Source organism: Meriones unguiculatus, chromosome 4 (genome assembly GCF_030254825.1).
Source record: "Meriones unguiculatus strain TT.TT164.6M chromosome 4, Bangor_MerUng_6.1, whole genome shotgun sequence".
In the NCBI taxonomy this organism is placed as follows: domain Eukaryota; kingdom Metazoa; phylum Chordata; class Mammalia; order Rodentia; family Muridae; genus Meriones; species Meriones unguiculatus.
In genome coordinates this window covers 61,277,802-61,297,601 of record NC_083352.1, presented here as the reverse complement: position 1 = coordinate 61,297,601, position 19,800 = coordinate 61,277,802, and the positions used below count along the sequence as shown (strand labels likewise).

At 40.2% G+C, this 19,800-nt stretch overlaps 1 long non-coding RNA gene across 5 annotated transcripts in view; it reads right to left on the bottom strand.

Annotated features, from left to right (window-relative positions):
• LOC132653641 (uncharacterized) overlaps positions 1–4,437 on the bottom strand; it is a 47,004-nt gene extending 42,567 nt beyond the window's left edge. For 2 of the 5 annotated variants that reach the window (XR_009591404.1, XR_009591405.1), the window contains exons 1-3: positions 4,086–4,437; positions 3,900–3,962; positions 3,095–3,306 (exon numbers count right to left, since the gene is read on the bottom strand). This is a non-coding gene — a long non-coding RNA (uncharacterized LOC132653641). The remainder of the gene's footprint in view (positions 1–3,094; positions 3,307–3,899; positions 3,963–4,085) is intronic. The other 3 variants (XR_009591406.1, XR_009591403.1, XR_009591402.1) reach the window with 3 other exon arrangements.
• Positions 4,438–19,800: the final 15,363 nt, after the last annotated feature.

The window sequence follows — 19,800 nt, the reverse complement described above, 5'->3', positions numbered from 1 at the left end:
TGGCAAGGTAGCCTAACTAGGCCACAGAGAAAGAAGATCCGGACAGTCCTGATGAGACCTGATAGGCTAGAGTCAGATAGTAGAGGAAGAAGATCTCCCCTATCAGTGGACTAGGGTAGGGACATAGTGAAGGGAAGAGAGGGAGGGTAGGATCTGGAGGAGATAAGGGAGGGTGCTACAGCTTGTACAAAAAGTGAAATTGTAATGAATAATAAAGAAAAAAATTAAAAAGAAAAAGAAAAGATGGGAATAAGCTCAAGGCTCAACTATGAAGAACGTTTACTGATCTTCCAGAGCGTCTGAGTTTGACTCCTAGACCCCACATTTGATGGTTCAGTTTCAGGGATCTGATTCCCTATCTGGTCCTTTCTCGCATTCTCACACACAACTAGATATTTTCTGTTAAACTGTAAAAATTTGTTTTCAACCTACATGCAATTCAGTTTTTAGCTCCTAAAATAAATATCAAAGAAAAAAATTGAGAGTGTTACACACACACACACACACACACACACACACACACACACACAAAGCTTGGTGAAATCTGAGGCAGAAATAACCTCTTTCTGCTCTCAGCCTCCTATGATACCTTGTAATTCACATCACTTAACACATAATTAATACTTTGGTCATTTCTTTATACGTTGTCCTTTTCTTCATATTTCCTTATAGATAATAAGGATTCTGAAAACAGAAGACTTTAAATATTGCTTATTAAAGACTAGTCACAACATGTAAGGATGCTCAGACTATAGTTTCTGCATGGCTGAAATAATGACATCTTAATAAGTAAGCTTTCTTTAGATCTGTAGATTTTAGTATGGCTATCCTATATTATACAGCTAATATCCACTTATAAGTGAGTGTATACCATGTGCATCTTTCTCTTTCTGGGTTACCTTCAGGGTGATATTTTCTAGTTCTATCCATTTGTCTGTAAATTTCACAGTTTCCTCGTTTTTAATAGCTGAGTAGTATTCCATTGTGTAGATGTACCGCAATTTCTGTATCCATTCCTCCATTGAAGGGACATCTAGGTTGTTTCTAGATTCTGACTATTACAAATAAAGCTGCTATGAACATAGTTGAGCAAATGTCTTTGTTGGGGCATCTTTTGGGTAAATGCCCAGGAGTGGTATATCTTGAGGTAGTGCTAGTCCCAATTGAGACTTGATAAGCTATGGACAGATGGCAGAGGAGGAGGACTCCCCCTTTCAGTGGACTAGGTGAAGGGGATGGGGGCAGGTAGAACTGGGAGGGATTGAGTGAGGAAGGTTTAATCGGGATATATAATGAATAAATTATAAAAAAAATTAAAAATAAAATGTAAGCTTACACTGTGGTAGTACTTTTCCTAAAAGTAATTTGGTTGCTATACCACAAATTTGGCATTCTTTCTGAGGTCCTGAGCACCCTAAGATGGCTATGTTCCAAAAGTCTGTCATCCAGAACATAGCAAAAGGAGATATCACTCACCCCCCAGCCCATCGTGAATGGGTACTAGAAGGTTGATGGGGAAGCTTGGAGCTTCTGTAAATTTCCAATTATCACAAATTCCTACTTCCTTCCTTCCATGAACCAAGACCAGCCACCCAGCCAAACCTAATTTCCAAAGGAAAACACATTCTTCCTGGGCTGAGGTAGGACAGGCTCACAGGGGCGCAGTGCATGTAACAACAAAAGTGAGGACTAGACATGGATAGATGCAGATATACACAGTAGCTCCAACGCCATAGCAACCTCAGCAAAAGGACTGCCAGAGCTGTCATCACCACCAATGAGATACTGTGCCATTTCCCATCCTTACAAATTTTCTACTTGAGGGGTTGCCAGACATGTACCAGTGGAGTAAAATACAGATGTGTACAGGTGCAGGCTGTCCTCTAGAATAGACGGAGTCTAGAACGGACAATACATCTCCATACCAGAAGAAACAGCAGAGGAAGCAATGAGAAAATTGCTCCTTTAAAAATTGTTATTATTAAAGTATAACTTACATGCCAAGTTCACTCATTAAAAGTGTGATTTGGAGGATTTAATATTTTCACAGAATTGTGCAGCTATCAATACAGTCCAATTTTAGAACATTTTCATAACTTGAAAAATCAGTCTTATACTCATTTATTGTATCTTGTATTTACTGTCCCCTAGTGCTATGAAGTTCTGGATCTATTTTCTATCTCTGTATATTAGTCTTTTTGGAAACTACATAGAAATAAAATCATAAAACATTTGACCTTTTATAACTTTTTTATTTTATCTGATATATATGTGTATATATATATTTGACTTTGTGAAAATAGGAGGGAATAATGGGGAAAGGGAGAAATTAGAACAAAGTATAATGACCACACAACATCATTAAATCCGTTACTTGGTATGTTATCTTAAAAATTAATAAAAATAAACAAAAAGATTCATCTACATTGTAGTGTTTATCAGCACTTTAACATTTTAGAGTTAAACAATATAATATTGCTTAACTATAATGCATATGATAAGTATTTGAGTTCTTTTCACTTTGGGTGATTTTCACAAATACTGCTTCTATGAGCAATTGTATTTAAGAGTTTGTGTGGACACACATCTTCATTTCTCCCAAGTTCCACATAGCAGTGGATTGTTGAGTTATATGTTAGATGTATGCTTAACACTTTTGCAGGACAACCAAGTCATTTTCAAAGCAGTGGCTCTATTATCTATTCCCATGAGTAATTCATAGGGTACCCAATGTGTGGATAGATGATCCCTTGCCTGCTTGAATCCAGACTTCCTAGTGGTCACTCTTTGTGGGTTTAATTTGCAGTTCCCTATGACTCTTGTTATGCATCTTTTGTGGATTTACTGATTTATTTCAAATAGGTTGTTTCTTTTGTTGTTGAACTGTAATAATGACTTCTTTCTGTTTAGATACCAATCTGTCATCAGATAAGTTATTTGTAAATGCTTTCTTTCATTCTGTGGGTTGACTTTTTACTTCATGATTCACAGCATGAAGTTGCTTTGTGTAGGCTTACAACTTCTCTGCCTTCAGCAGGACTTAGGCACTGGACCGAGGAAGTAGAGAAGCCAACCTCCCCAAATCTTGCCTTACCTGTTCAGTTTGTTGGTTCGTGAGTTAAAAGAACTCTGTTGTGACTCTGCCTCCATAAAAAGCAGCAATCCGTCTTTCTGTTTGTACACCAACCAACCACATAGGACACATGAGCCAACTTAGCTGTGGCCTGAGCGGCAGCCTGTAGGTCGGTGTCTGCTCGGCCTTGCATATTTCCATTTCTAATCCAGCTGTAGTCAGGTTGCCAAAGCCTTTCAGATAAAAGATGAAGCAAAGCTGCTGCTTTCCTTCTGGGTCATGTCACCCACTGTGAGAAGTCCCTTTGTGTAGTGTGAAGGAATTTTTAACTCTTCACATTTCCTCTTAGATAATCTAATTAAAAGAGGTTGGCAAGCAAAGCACATGTTACATGGACTTTCAATCAGTGTCTGTCTGCCCGGAGTGGCTTCAGAGATACTCAAGAACACCTCATTATATCTAGCTAATGTCCCATGATCTGCCTGCTCTAAGTCTTGGGATCCAAAACCTAAAGATAAAAAAGTAACTTGACTGAAAATGCTAAACCCATCCAACTCCAAGCATAATTGTGCCTTTGTAAACCTGAACTCTTAAGAGCCCTTTGTTCCCACCGTTTAAGAGGGCGTGAAAAGCCGGAGTGTAGTCTCAGGGGTCTGCATCGAATGCAAATGTGCGTGAGCTATTAATGGTCAGCTGTTCTTAAAGCCACTACGAAAACCGACTCCAAGCACAGAGAAGTTAGGAGCAGCCGCCTACGAGGGCTTGCTTTGCCACTCTTGAGAACGTGCCGAACAGCCAGACTCCATGGAGTGAAAGCAATACTCACCCTTCGGTAGATTTCTGAGACAGATTCTGAGACAAGCTTGTGGTTACTGCTTCAGGAGCATGCCTGTAAGCGGGTAAGAGGTACAGGCACAATGGGGGGTTAAAGTGATGCAGTTGTTTGCCATGGGGAGGAGCATGGAGCAGGAAAGGCCAGCATGAGATAAGAAAACCTAGCTTCTGTACTTACCTTGGATATAGACCACTCCTAAGGTTGGGGCTTGGCCTTGGGCAAGCCAATAGCTAAGCAATTCCTAGATGAACATTCTCATGTTAGCTTAGGGCTAACATTCTGGCAGCTGGGGGAACTGGTACCCGGATTATAAAGCGAAACCGCAGACTGCGCTGTCCGTTCCACTCACCACGCCTCACCTTTGCCCCTGCCACTGTGCTGCAATAAATAAAACAGTGTCCGTGGCAGCCTGGACGTCCCCAAAAGTCGACATTCCTCCTCTACCGGCTGCTGCTGTGGAATTGGATGTTTTAAGACTGGGCTTAGGAAGAGCTGAGATCAACCCCTTTCTCAAGGTGGGGTTGCCACTTTCACGGTAGGGTCCTGAGTTCTACGGAGCAGAACTGCTTACTGAGGACTGAGTATGTGTTAGAGCCCTCTCCTCTGTCAGCTAGGCTAAGGCTCCTGATCAGCTTCTGCCTTTTTCCTAGGAGTGGGGAAACAGGCTCCCTGACTTCCACATTTTACTCTGAATTGCCAGTAAATTCCCCTCCTGGTTTTCTTCTCCAAAATTCCAATCTGCCTTAAGGCAATAACCATTCAGTTGCACTGCCATTATAGTAGCCAATTGCTGCAAATTTTGAAAACACCAAGTACCACCTAACCATTACCATTCTCAGTTTGCCATTGGTGAAAGTTTGAATAACTGGGCAGGCATTAATTTCTTAGCACATCTCCAACAAGTTACCCAAAGCTATATGGCTTGGACAATAGAAAGTCCTTGCTCTAAGGTCAGGGGAGCATTTAAAATTGAGGTGTGGGCAAGGCTCTGCTTTGCCTGTGGGCTGCAGAAAAGACCATTTTTCCAGCTTTGGTGATGCTAAGTACCCCTTATATTGTGACTACAAAACTCTGTCTTCTACCTCCTTTTGTACAGAGCCATATTCCCTTGTTTATCTACTCCTGCAAAGACACCAGTCATTGAACTTCAGCGCCACCTAAAATCCAGGCTGCTTCATCTCAAGGACTAACAGTAACGACCCATTTTTCAAGTGGGATAATCTTCTGAAGTTTGAAATAGTTTTGAATTTTGGAGGGGTTCTATTCATTAGTTTATTTGTGCCCAGCCTATTGTTATCTATTCTAGAATTCCATATGACCATTCACACCACTCCTAAAGTTATACATATTCTCCAGAGAGCAGGTGTGAGGATGCAGTCAGCATCCAAAATGCTGTGTCTCCCTGGTAAAATACTTTGATTGCACACAATACATGTGCATGCGCACACACAAACACCCCCACACAGAGAGAGAGAGAGAGATATCTGTTGCTTTTGGTCTTGTACATCTGGGTCAAGATAAAGCAAAGAAAATATCTGGAGCACAATATTTAAAGAGGTACCTACTTTTCAGCACCAATCCTATGGCTCTATGATCCCGTGAGCTGAAGGTCTTCTTTAAGTGCCACGGTGCTAGTCTCTTGCTTGACTCTCCCAGGTCTTGACTTAAGAGAGTGTACAATGTTAACTTAAACAGTTGCTCTGCAAAGTGCTTCTCAGCATATTTGAACCGATTTACATTTTCATCGCCAATGTCTGAGAGTACCAATTACATCACATTCTTCCATTTGACATCAGGCTTTAGTTTTCACGAATCTGGTGGATGTGGACCAGTAGACTGACTTATAGCACACTTGTTACTAATAAATTTGAACATCCTGTATGTTTATCAATCATCACTGTCATTTTTTGTAGGTCTCTTTTCATAACCTGTACATACTTTTGTTCTGTTGACTTACTATTGATTTGTGACGTCTTACATTTTAGCAGCTAACCTCTGCTGTGTTTCATGGTAGCAGATATTTTCTCCCGTCCTGCTTTGATTTGTGTTTGTTTGTTTGCTAATACAGGGTTCCAGAGTGTTCTGATGTAGCCTCAGCTGGCCTCACTCATGATTCCCCTGCCTCAGACTCTGAGCGCTGGGATTACAGGCACCCACCGCCATGACAAGTGTTGTTTTCATTTTGTGGCATTTTTTTTTTTCAACAGAAAAATGTTTACATTTTAATACATCCAGATCATCTATTGCTACCTTTATTGTATTATGGTCTTTCCTAATGATGTCATAAAATTATCATTGGGAGCCAGAGACACAACTCAGAGGTTAAAAGCCTGGCTATTCTTCCTGAGGACTAGGGTTCAATTCAAGCACCCACATGGCAGCTCATAACTGTCTATAACCCTGTGCTAGGGAATCCTATGCTCTCTTCTGGATTCTGGGCAGTACACACACATGTTAGACCAACATACATTCAGGCAAACAGTCATAAATAAAATCCCCCCTGAATTTTTAAAAGATATTTTTATAAATTTTATTATAAAGTTACAATATTTTGCTATTTACATGAAAACATTTAATATCATTGAAATGTATTTTCAATGTACAGCATCAAGTTTTCTATGTGACTACTCAGTTTCCATAAAGATAATCAGAAAAAAAAAGTTTGATGATATCCCATCAATTTGGACTCCGGAATTAAATTTATTAAAATTTATTCCAAAATAAAAAAGAGATATGTGCAAAGACTCGCTGTGATGATAATCATATTACCTGCGTGGATGAATTGCAGACAATCTATAAAACAGTATGAAGACGAGGAAATAAACTCAGTTACATTTGCATAGTGGAATGCTTGACGTAAAACAAAATCACACTTTAGAAAATGTGACTCTACAAAGATGGAGGAAGGATAGTCTAAAATGGAAAGAGCTGAGTAAGCAAATATTGTTTTTTAAAAAATATCTAAATACAAAAGAGCTGAAAGTTATTAACCGGTTATAATTATCTCTAAACTGTGAAATAATGAATAATTGACTTTCTTTTTCTGATAGTTTTCAATTATTACGTATCGAATTCTAATACCTTATTTTATTGTTGCTATAATTAGGAGGAACAGGGTCTTCCTTTGTGGCTGTAATTAGCTTGGCATTCCATTGTAGACCAGGCTGGTCTTGAACTTAAAGTGATCTTCCTTATTCCATCTTGAAAATACTGGGATTTCTGACACAAGCTTCCATGCCCAGACTACATATCACATCCTGAAAACAGAAACAGAAAGTTACAAAAGCAATCACCAGTGAATTCAGTTATCAGACCACTCTTGAGCTTAATGAGTAAATTGATTTTATGTGATATTATAATTAAATCAAGCCAAAGCTCAGAATCTTTTTAAAAATTGTTAGTTCTTTAAATTTTTCATACAATGTAATCATATTCACCCCCAGATTCGCAGACCCTTTTCCTGCCTACCGTGGCAGCCTGGACGTCCCCAAAAGTCGACATTCCTCCTTAAATGCATCAAGACCAATGCATGCATATACACCAGGTGTATGCAGTGATTTGGAGTTCAAAAAAAGGACGTTGGATCCCTTAGAACTGGAGTAACTGATGGTTGAGGGCCAGTGAACCAGGGTCGTCTGCAAGCAACAGTATTCTTTCCTGCCGAGACATCTTTTCATCTTTCCAAAAATTTTTGGTTAGACTTTTTTCTTTTGAGAGATGCTCACATTGTTTTTATTCCCTTCAAGACACACATAGAGGATATAATCCTTGGAAAATTTATACAAAATTAAATTTTTATATTTTTAAGATCTTGAAAATTATATTAAAAGCTGATGAACTTAGATGCTTTATTTCTGGTGCTGTGCTGGTCCCTGTTGATAGCCAGCTTTCCAGAGGGGGGAAAAAAGAGAATTTGTACCAGCCATCCTGACTTCTACTACGGCTGGGGTTAAGGCTCCTTCTTTGAGATCACGGAATGATGAGTTTCCCAGTCTAGCATATTTCTGCTTGTACCTAGTGCCCACATATATGAACACTAGCAATTTAGGATTTCGTATATCGGTTTTTAAAAACTAACCTATGGATAGCAGTGAGGTTCTTTTTTTCTTTTCTTCACAGCAGCATTTCCTTACCTTACTTCCCAAGAGACAACTATCAAAAATCAGGGATATGTTCTTCCAAACTGTGTTTTTCTATGTTGGTTACATATGTATACAGTTAGTATAATGCACAGTTATGCTTTGGATATTTTTACGTTTGTGTGTGTGAGCGTTTGTTTTGTTTGTTTGTTTGCCTGCATGGGAGTCTGAGCACCATGTGCATTCAGTTCCCATAAAGGCCAAACGAAGGCATTGGATCCCCTGAACTGGGGCTATTGAGGATTGTAAGACACATGTGAGTGCTGGGAAGGAAACTCAGACCCATCTTCCGAAAAAGCGAAAGGTATTTTTTACTGCTGAGCCATCTCTCCAGCTCCTGGAAATTTTATATTAAAAATTCCAATAGCACAAATTCAAATTACTTAAATTTAAAATGAGAAATTGAGTAATAGTCTAAATAGACAATTTCTGAAAGTATACAAATGGCAGATACATGAAAAAAGTTGAACATCACAAATCACTGGTGAAACACAAATCAAAATTAAAGTGGTGCACCATTTTGCTTTGCTAAAAATGGTTATTATCCAAATTAAAAAAAAAAACTATATCAAAAGTACTGTCCAGTTTGTGGCAAAAAAGGGAACCCTGCACACTACTGGCTAGAATGTAAATTAGCCCTGTCAGTATAGAAAATAGTATGGAGATTCCTCAAAGCAGTAAAACAGAAGTACCACATGATTTAGCAATCTCACAGCAGCATATATACACAGCCAAAGGAAATGAGATCAATACGTCAAAGAGACAGCTGCCCTCCCATGCCCATGCGAGCTCACTTCATAATAGGCAAGAAATGAAAACAACCCATGTGTATCACCTGATGAACTGATGATGAAAATGTATACACACAGTAGAATATTAACCAGACATAAAATGATTGAAGTCCTGTCATTTGCAGAAAGACGTGTGGAAATGGAAATCATTATATGGTATTAAGTGACTCAAACATAGAAAGACGAGTGCTGTGTGAGACCATGTGCTTGTGGAATCTAAAAGAGTTCATCTTATAAAAGCTGACAGTTCAGAGGTGGCATCACAGGCTGGGGAGAGAGAACAAGGGCAGGAATGGCAGAACCTTTATTTTTTAATTTTTATTTTTTATATTAATTACAGTTTATTCATTTTGTACCCCAACTCTAGTCCCTTCCCTACTCCCCTCCCAATCCCACTCTCCCTTCCTCATCTCCTCCTATGCCCCTCTCAAAGTCCACGGATAGGGGAGGTCCTCCTCCCCCTCCACCTGACCCCAGCTTATCCAGTCTCATCAGAACTGGCTGCATTGTCTGCTCCCTGATCTGGGGGAGGCAGTCAAAGATCTAGCCACTGAGTTCATGTCCCTGTTCCCCTTACTAGAGTACCCACTTAGATACTGAGCTGCCATGGGCTACATCTGAGCAGGGGTTCTAGGTTATATCCATGCATGGTCCTTGGTTGGAGATCAGTCTCAGAAAAGACCCCTGTGCCCAGATATATTTGGTTTTGTTGCTCTCCTTGTGGAGCTCCTGTCCTCTCTATAGTAAGATAGAGGTCTTACTATCTCCCCCTTGTTCTCATAACATTCTCATTTGCCTTTCTGAGTGAGGATTGGTCATCTTACCCAGGGTCCTCCTTCTAGCTCACCTTCTTTAGATGTACAGATTTTTGAAGGTTTATCCTATATTATATGTTTAGTATCTACTTATGAGTGAGTATATACCCTGTGTGTCTTTCTGCTTCTGGGATACCTCACTCAGGATGATCTTTTCTAGTTCCCACCATTTGCCTGCAAATGTCATGATTTCCTTGTTTTTAATTGCTGAGTAGTATTCCATTGTATAAATGTACTACAATTTCTGTATGCATTCCTCGACTGAGGGACATCTGGGTTGTTTCCAGGTTCTGGCTATTACAAATAAAGCTGCTATGAACAATGTTGAGCAAATGTCTTTGTTGTGTACTTGAGCATCTTTTGGATATATGCCTAGAAAGGCATAGCTGGATCTTGAGGAAGCACTATTCCTAATTGTCTGAGAAAGAGCCAGATTGATTTCCAAAGTGGTTGTACAAGTTTGCATTCCCACCAGCAATGGAGGAGGGTTCTCCTTTCTCCACATCCTCTCCAGCATGTTTTGTCACTTGAGTTTTTGATCTTAGCCATTCTGATGGGTGTCAGGTGAAATCTCAGGGTTGTTTTGATTAGCATTTCTCTGATGACTAAGGATGTTGAGCATTTCTTCAAGTGTTTCTCTGCCATTCTGTATTCCTCTATTGAGAATTCTCTGTTTAGCAGGCTCTAAGATCAACAAACAATAAATGGGACCTCATGAAACTGAAGAGCTTCTGTAAAGCAAAGGACACTGTCGTCAGAACAAAATGACTGCCTGCAGACTGGGAAAGTATCTTCACAAACCCTATATTTGACAGAGAGCTGATATCCAAAATATACAAAGAACTCAAGAAGTTAAAAAGCAACAAATCAAGTAATCCAGTTAAAAAATTTGGAACAGAACTAAACAGAGAATTCTTGTAGGCAAATATGACAGAAATTGCATCTATCTCTTTCATTTTCATTCCATTGTCAAAAACATTCCTTATGGATGCTTTGCCACATGCCTAAGATGAGATTGGGACTTGTCAACATTGGCTGGGTACTCTGTGTCCAGGAAGCAGGAAGAACAAAGGACGCACGCTAGCATTCTTTTACAAGCTGGCTCTGTTGAACTTTGGGTTTCCTCTCCTGACAACTGATATATATATTTTCTTTTCTTAAGTATGTCTTTTTTTCTGTTTTTATAAAAAGGAATTAATGAATATGTAGCGAGAGTCTTGGCTGTTTGAAATAAAATATAGATTCTAGATTTGCATGTTTATATAATAAATTTGATTATTAATATGTTCTACTGTACATACCTAAACAAAACTGTTTCAAAGTATTCTAAAGGAGTTTTATTTAAATCATATAACATTTTTAAAGTCAATTTCACTTTATAGTACTTACTATTCTGTTTTCTTTTTTTGAAATATAAAATCCCACCTATTGCTTTTATTAAAAATTAGACATACCTTCATGTCCTATTGACTCCTTAAAATTCCTGGGATGTTAGGAAGTCCTTTAGGCTAATGTAAGTTACTTAAAATAAAAAGCTTCAGAACTGCTTCTTAGATCTAACTGTGGCTACAGCAGAATCTGAGAATTGATATGGCTGTGTAGGAATTCCCTTGATCATTGAGTTTCAATGTTCTCTCCCGTAAGGTGATAATATTTGTGATGCCTAATTAGAGAGTGTTCTAAAGATTGAGAAAAGGAACCTGAAGAAAACATTAGAAAATGCAAAGCTTATGCCACTGTTGGAAATTAGAAAGGCAAATAGCACTCACAGATATCACTAGAGGTAGCCGAATCTCATTTCCAGCTCCATGGACACATACAGCCCGCTGCTTCCACAGGTACTGCTCACTGTTTCAAGCACTGGTCTTCCACAGTCACTACCGCCTGCACGTGTGAGCATGCACACGTGCACAAGACATGTGCCTGGGTATGCTTGGAAGAGCAAGCATGTGCCAACCACAGTTATGTGAGTCAAGGCTCTTCTAAGACTTGTGTTTACTTTGAGCTGTTCTACTCCTCTCAGCAACCCAGGAGCTGGCTTTTCAGCCCAGTGCCGAGCAGTTCTGAGAGAAGCTGCTTAAGTTCAAGTTGTGCCTCAGACTTTCTTTCTGTACCTCTTCCAGGACAGCATAGGTTGTATCTCTGTCGGCACTGAGTCTTTCTTTGTCTCCTGCAATTTTGCGTCCTGTCTCACTCACACTGTCAACATCTGATACAATTAGTTGCACAGGGTTACATGACTCTGACCCTAGCAACCTCAGCCCATCAGCACCTCACCAGGGTATCTCTGCCCTCCATGGGGGATTCTCAGGCTTGACCAAGACAATAACAACAGGAGTGTGAGAAGGCAAGTAAAAGAACAGTCTAGGGTTTTAGCTTTATTAGAATCTCAATAATGTGCTGAAGAAATGAGTCTTTTAACAAGAATATAGAACTCATTATTTTAGTCAGACAAGTGAACCTTAGCTTTAAAAAAAGAAAAGCAGCTTCATGATGTTTAATTTTTTTTTTTATTCTGCAACCCAAATCTGTAGATTATCGGAATGCTGCATCTGGAAGAGAAAGTGAACTAAGGTGAAGAAGGAGAAGGAAGTAGCTGGACTCCAGGCTTGCTCCTTCATTCCTTCTACTCAGGGTGGAGTTAATATTAATTTATTTAATATGCAGATGCAATGCTGTATGCCAGGATACTCTAGTTGCTGAGAAGTGGCAGAAGCTGAGACAAGTGAGGTCCTGTTTCCACTAGGCTTATATTAAGATCAAGGACTTAGGAATGTGCCCAGTGGTGGGAAATGCCATGAAAATAGGTAAAGAGAGTGACATGTAAGCCATTGTTGTCATTAAAGTTCTTCCTGAAAACATAACATATAAGAGCAATTAGCTGTCTCTTTTCTAAAATTTATGTTGAAATATTAATCCCCAATGTGAGAATATTAGTGGATAGATATTTTTAAGTCATTAGATCATGAGGTCCCTCATGGACCGGACTGGTTCCAGCTCAAAGAATGGCAATAGAGAGCACTCTAGTCTCTCACACTGTGTGCTGGCTCGGTGAGACTAAAGACATCCATGAGAGATTGGACTTCATCTGACATTGAATATCCTGATCTTGAATTCCTGGGATTCAGAATAGACTGCAAAGAATAAATTCTTGTAGTTTACAAGTTTATATGGCATTATTTTGTGGCAGCCCAAATGAACTCAGCCATAAGCCTAGATCTGAATAAGAAATAAGACTTGTGAGTTAAGAAGCAAAACTACATCAGGCAAAAGGCTCAGAGATGAGCAAAAGTGGCACCATGTTCCACAGATCCGAATGGACACAGGAAAGGGGCAGGTTACCTGGATAAGATATGATGTATGAGAATAGAGGGATAGACATGGAAACTGAGCAATTTGCTGTGTAATGACAGCTGGGTTAAGGAAGAAACAAAGAAAGAAATTAAAGACTTCCTAGAATTCAATGAAAAATAAGGTACAACATACCCTAATATATGGGACACAATGAAAGCAGTGCTTAGAGGAAAATTCATAGCACTAAGTGCCTTCAAGAACTGGTTCTTTGAGAAAATCAACAAGATAGACAAACCTTTAGCCAAACTAACTAAAGGGCAGAGAGAAACTATCCAAATCAGCAAAATCAGAAATGAAAAGGGGGACATAACTACAGACACTGAGGAAATCCAAACAAACATTACGTCGTACTACAAAAGCCTATATGCCACAAAATTTGAAAATCTAAAAGAAATGGACAATTTGCTTGATAGATTCCATCTACCAAATTAGGTCAAGATCAGGTAGAAAGATGAAACAGTCCTATATCCCCCAAGGAAATAGAGGCAGTCATCAACAGTCTCCCTTCCAAAAGAAGCCCTGGGCCAGATGGATTTAGTGCAGAATTCTACCAGACCTTCAAAGAAGAGCTAAATCCAATTCTCTTCAAACTATTCCACAAAATAGAAACAGAAGGAACATAACCAAACTCATTCTATGAAGCCATAGTCACCTTGATACCTAAACCCACAAAGTCCCAATGAAAAAAAAGTTCAACCTATCTCTCTTATGAACATTGATGCAAAAATACTAAATAAAATACTTGCAAACCAAATCCAAGAACACATCAAAGATATCATCCACCATGACCAAGTAGGCTTTATCCCAGGCATGCAAGAAACATACAGAAATCTATCAATGTAATCCACCATAAAAACAAACTGAAGGAGAAAAAGCACATGATCATCTCCTTAGATGCTGAAAAAGCATTTGACAAAATCCACCACCCATTCATGTTTAAAGTCTTGGAGAGATCAGCGATAAAAGGCACATACCTAAACATAGTAAAGGCAATATACAGCAAGCCTATAAACAACATCAAACTAAATGGAGAGAAACTTAAATCAATCCCACTGAAATCAGGGACAAGACAAGGCTGCCCACTCTCTCCATATCTCTTCAATTTAGTACTTGAAGTCCTAGCTAAAGCAATAAGACAACTAAAGGAGATCAAGGGGATACAAATTGGAAAGGAAGAAGTCAAAGTGTCACTATTCGCAGATGATATGATAGTATACATAAGTGACTCCAAAAATTCAACCAGAGAACTCCTTCAGCTGATAAACACCTTCAGCAAAGTGGCTGGATACAAAATTAACTCAAAAAAAATCAGAAGCCTTCCTGTATACCAAAGACAAAAGGGCCAAGAAAGAAATTAGGGAAACAACACCCTTCACAATAGCCACTAATAACGTAAAGTACCTTGGGGTGACTCTAACCAAGCAAGTGAAAGACCTGTTTGAGAAAAACTTCAAGTCTCTGAAGAAAGAAAGAGAAGAAGATAATCAGAAGATGGAAAGATTTCCTATGCTCATGGATCGGTAGGATTAACATAGTGAAAATGGCTATTCTCCTAAAAGAAATCTACAGATTCAATGCAATGCCCATCAAAATACCAACACAATTCTTTATGGACCTTGAGAGAAAAAAATACCAATTTCATATGGAGAAACAAAAAACCCAGAATTTCCAAAACAATCCTGTACAATACCTGATCATCTGGAGGCATCTCCATCCCTGATCTCAAGCTGTACTACAGAGCAATAGTAATAAAAACCACATGGTATTGGCATAGAAACAGAAAGGAGGATCAATGGAACCTAATAGAAGACTCAGAAATAAAGCCACACACCCATGGATACTTGATTTTTGACAAAGAAGCCAAAAACATTCAATGGAAAAAAGACAGCATCTTCAACAAATGGTGCTGGTCCAACTGGATGTCTACATGTAGAGAAATGCAAATAGATCCATACTTCTCCCCCTGCATAAAACTAAAGTCCAAGTGGATCAAAGACCTTGACATAAAACCAAACATACTAAATCGGTTAGAAAAAATGTGGGGAAGAGCTTAGAACTCATTGGCACAGGTGATAACTTCCTGAACAGAACACCAACAGCACAGGCTCTAAGAGCAACAATCAATAAATGGGACCTCATGAAACTGAAAAGCTTCTGTAAATCAAAGGACACCGTCATCAAAACAAATTGGGAAAGAATTCAGATTGGGAAAGAATCTTCACTAACCCTTTATCTGACAGAGGGCTAATATTCAGAATATATAAAGAACTCAAGAAGTTAAAAAGCAGCAAATCAAGCAATCCGATTAAAAAATGGGGTACAGAGCTAAACAGAGAATTCTCTGTAGAGGAATATAGAATGGCAGAGAAACACTTAAAGAAATGCTCAATGTCCTTATGTCATCAGGGAGATGCAAATCAAAACGACCTGAGATTTCACTTTACACCCATCAGAATGGCCAAGACCAAAAACTCGAGTGACAACACATGCTGGATAGGTTGTGGAGAAAGGGGAACACTCCTCCATTCTTGGTGGGAATGTAAACTTGTACAGCCACTTTGGAAATCAATCTGGCACTTTCTCAGACAATTAGGAATAGCACTTCCTCAAGATCCAGCTATACCATTCCTAGGCATATATCCAAAAGATGCTCAAGTACACAACAAAGGCATTTGCTCAACATTGTAGCAGCTTTATTTGTAATAGCCAGAACCTGGAAACAACCCAGATGTTCCTCAGTTGAGGAATGGATACAGAAATTGTGGTACTTTTACATAATAGAATACTACTCAGCAATTAAAAACAAGGAAATCATGACATTTGCAGGCAAATGGTGGGAACTAGAAAAGATCATTCTGAGTGAGGTATCCCCAAAGCAGAAAGACACACATGGTATATACTAACTTATATAGACCTATAAGATAGGAGAAACATAATGAAATCTATACATCTAAAGAAGATAAACAAGAAAGAGGATCTGGGGTAAGATGATCAATCCTCACTCAGAAAGACACATGGGATGGACATTGGATGTAGGAGAAAACAAGTAACAGGACAGGAGCCTACCACAGAGGGCCTCTGAAAGACTCTACCTAGCAGTGTATCAAAGCAGATGCTGAGACCCATAACCAAACCTTCAGCAGAGCACAGGGAATCATTTGAAAGAAGGGGGAGTTAGTATGACCTGGAGAGGACAGGAGCTCCACAAGGACCAAATAAATCTGGGCACAGGGGTCTTTTTGAGACTGTTTCTCCAAACAAGGACCATGTATGAATATAACCTAAAACCTCTGCTCGGATGTAGCCCATGGTAGCTCAGTATCCAAGTGGGTACCCTAGTAAGGAGAACAGGGACTGTTTTTGACATGAGCTCAATGTCAGGCTTTTTGACTCCCTCCCCCTGAGGGCGTAGCAGCCCTGCTGGGCCACGGAGGAGGACTTTGCAGCCAGTCCTAAAGATACCTGATAAACCAGGGTCAGATGAAAGGGGAGGAGGTCCTCCCCAATCAGTGGACTTGGAAAGGGACAGGGAGGAGATGAAGGAGAGAGGGTAGGATTGGGAGCAAATGGGGGAGCGGGATACACCTTGGATACAAAGTTAATAAACTGTAACTAATATTAAAAAAATTTAAAAAATGAGCATAGGCAGAATTGAAGGCATACCAGTTTGTATGTAATGAACTAGCCACGCTAAAGAAATGAGTAAAACATGAATAAAAGTAGCTGTCTATCTCTAAAAAAGAAAAGAAAGAATAGAGGGCTGGGAAATATAGGAGGTGGCTAAGGCCAGATGACACACACCTCCATAAGGCAGGGCAAGGAGGCTAGGATACAAGTGCAAGTCTTTTTAGTTCGGAAATGGGTCCACTTTAAGGAGCTTTTGGGATATCCGAAAAGCCCTGCCTGCCAGAATCAGACAACTACGGGATGTAGAAAGTCTGTGTTGGTTGGTTCATGGAGCAGCTGTTTGAGAGCAGATAGTGAAGAGAAAGAATCAATACCAACTGTGGAGGAACAAGCAGCAGTGAGGGGCTCAGCTGGCTGAATCGAGATATCCGACAGTGTGAGAGACACAAATCCCTGCTGAGGACCGAGTTCCATGTTCGTAGCTATATACAAACCTGAGCGCCTGGGACTCACTCAGGTCCCCAGCATCCCATGGTGGAGATTTCACACAGCAAACCGGCCCTAGAAACTGCATATGCCCACCTTCTGCAGGTTCTAGTTCCATGGGCAAATGCTTGCCAGTATGAGGCCAAAGTCAGCAGGCATTCCAGAGGTCAGTGTAGGTAGCTACAGAGTGCTGGGTCCCACTGTGAGTGACAACCAGGCGGAAAGAACCTTCTTTGATGCTTGAGGGTCAAATTCAGTTCTCTGTACCTTTAAGTCTGGGTACTACTTAAACCAAGTCTTTAGCATTTTCTGTTAAAGCAACGCAAGCTCTGACAATGGAACAAAGATGCAAATTCACTGTAGACAGGACTTCATTGTGCGTTCCACAGGCAAGCACGCCCGGGGTTAAGCAAAAGAGGAAGCGAAGCTCTTTATGCCAACATCTCAGAAAACCAGAAAGTGCCCAGGCTTCAACAGCAGTGCCGTGGCTAACTGCACGGTCTTTTTGTTGCAAGTAAAACACCTCTATAGCCCCAAAGTCCAGAGGCTTCATCACAGACCACCCTGGCCCTGAGTAAGCCTGTGCTTAAATTTTTATTAATTGTAATAGAATTGGGCCACAGTTCTGAGTTGAGCTAAAGCATACTTCAAGGAGATGTAAGTGCTATTACATAAAATTGTATATAGCTGCCGACTTGGAACCATATAGACAGATCATGACAGGCCAGCACACGCAGCCTTTCCTATAGTAAGGTGACACCAAGACCATGGTTATTGAATCAGAAGTTCTCATCTCTTGCTATCTTTCGAAGCTCTAGGCATAGTGCAGAGCATGTGACATGATCTCTTTCCCCTCTGTTCTTTTTGTCCCAGGGGAGCTGAAGAGACTCAAGGGCCATGTGTTCTCTTGTCGTTATCATCTGGATTGTGGCAGCTTCCCACTAATGCATCTTCTTTACCTCATGGAGGTCACATAATCACTCATTTGAACTTCTTTGCTTTTCCTGCAGAACAAGTACAATTAACTGCATAGATATTTGGGCAATTATGCAAAAATGGAAAGAGAGATTAAGGTGGGTGCTCTAGGGCATGCAACTGCTGCCTGTTATATACAGTGAAGCCAGATCCTGAACCATCCTCTATTGTCATCACTTTCTCCAAAACAGAGATTCCCATGAGAGCAAGACTCAAGCCAGTGTGTGTTCAGGGTCAGAGCATCTGTACATTGGTTCTTCTTAGCCAGTGCATTTCCAAACAATCAATGAATGGGATGGAATAAGAAACAACTCCTATAAATGGGGTGTGGTGTTTTTAACTGGCCAATATGTGAGAAACTGGGGAAAGACAGCTAAAACAAACACTGCGGCTTGACACTGAATAAGCAGCACCTGGAGGAAATAGAGTCTTGCTTCTTACACAGCCTCACCTGTGGCAACATTCTACCCAGCTCATGAATAAATATGCTCCTCTCGGCTTTACCCTTTCTGCTCAAGGATGTCTGTCCTGTCCCTTCCATCTGCTCACATCCTGAACCTCAGTTTAGGACAACACCAGCAATCAGGATGGAGATAAAAATGAGGCAGTGCAAATATGACCTTCTTGGCTTTCTCAGGTGGGTGTTTAAATATGGAAATAGTAATGAGCATTACAGGTCATTAAAATGAAGTGGTGCTCAGGCATGTGCTCGTGCGCGTGCGTGCGTGTGTGTGTGTGTGTGTGTGTGTGTGTGTGTGTACAGAAATGGTGATCTTAATGATGGCTGAACCAAAGATCTGTTTTTTTCCTAATGTACTGATGAAGTGTCCAGGGATGTAAGCAATCTCTTCTACCATGAAAGCATCAAGTCACAGGAAAATCTCTCATGAGTCTAAAAAGCCTGAATAAATATGAAAATGGTCATTGATTTAATGTAGATGTTGGAACTGTACAGGGAACAAGTAGACATGCAAGGTTTGATGAAAGGAGTAGTGTCTCTTGAGAGGAAAAAGCAAAGGAATAAATTAATAGACCAAGAATTGGCTGCCACACCAGTCTCCCAGTCAGCAGGGAGGCTATGGCAACTAAACTCGGGTTTTGGGCTAATCTAAACAATAGAGCAAAACCCCTTCCAAAAATGGGTTGTAAAGCTATCATATTCCTAGCAAAATAGAGGGTCTCAAATAATGCTCAGTTTTATATAGTTTATTTCTAGATAAACTATATATCCACCACTAAGCACAGAAACGTAACTGAAGTGTTGTCAACAGCCATCACCAAGCCTGTTGAAGTACTCCTTAACAGTCCTCTGTTTACGGTGATACTGGGGAGCAGAGTAACAAAGCCAGCTAAAGTGATGACATTAAGGCTGGCAATGAAGGAGGGAGAGGATGGGGAAACCCCGAGAACTAGCTGTGTTCTTCAGGGGGGCTTAGCTAACAAACAACCTTCATAGGCCGGGAATCTCTGTGCCTTACACATTTGCTAAATAGGAGAGGTAGTTGCACTCTCATCCCCATGTGGTAGTTTCATAAGCAGATTCAGGGTGTTGATGGGTTGAGTCAGTGAGTGAGTCAGACCCCACTCCACCCAGGAGTGAAGCCACAATGGAGCCTTTCAGAACACAGGTGTGAGTCATGCTGGAGCTTTGATCCATACTGTGGCGTCACCACTACAGTCTACGGGGCCACAGAGTGGCTGAAGA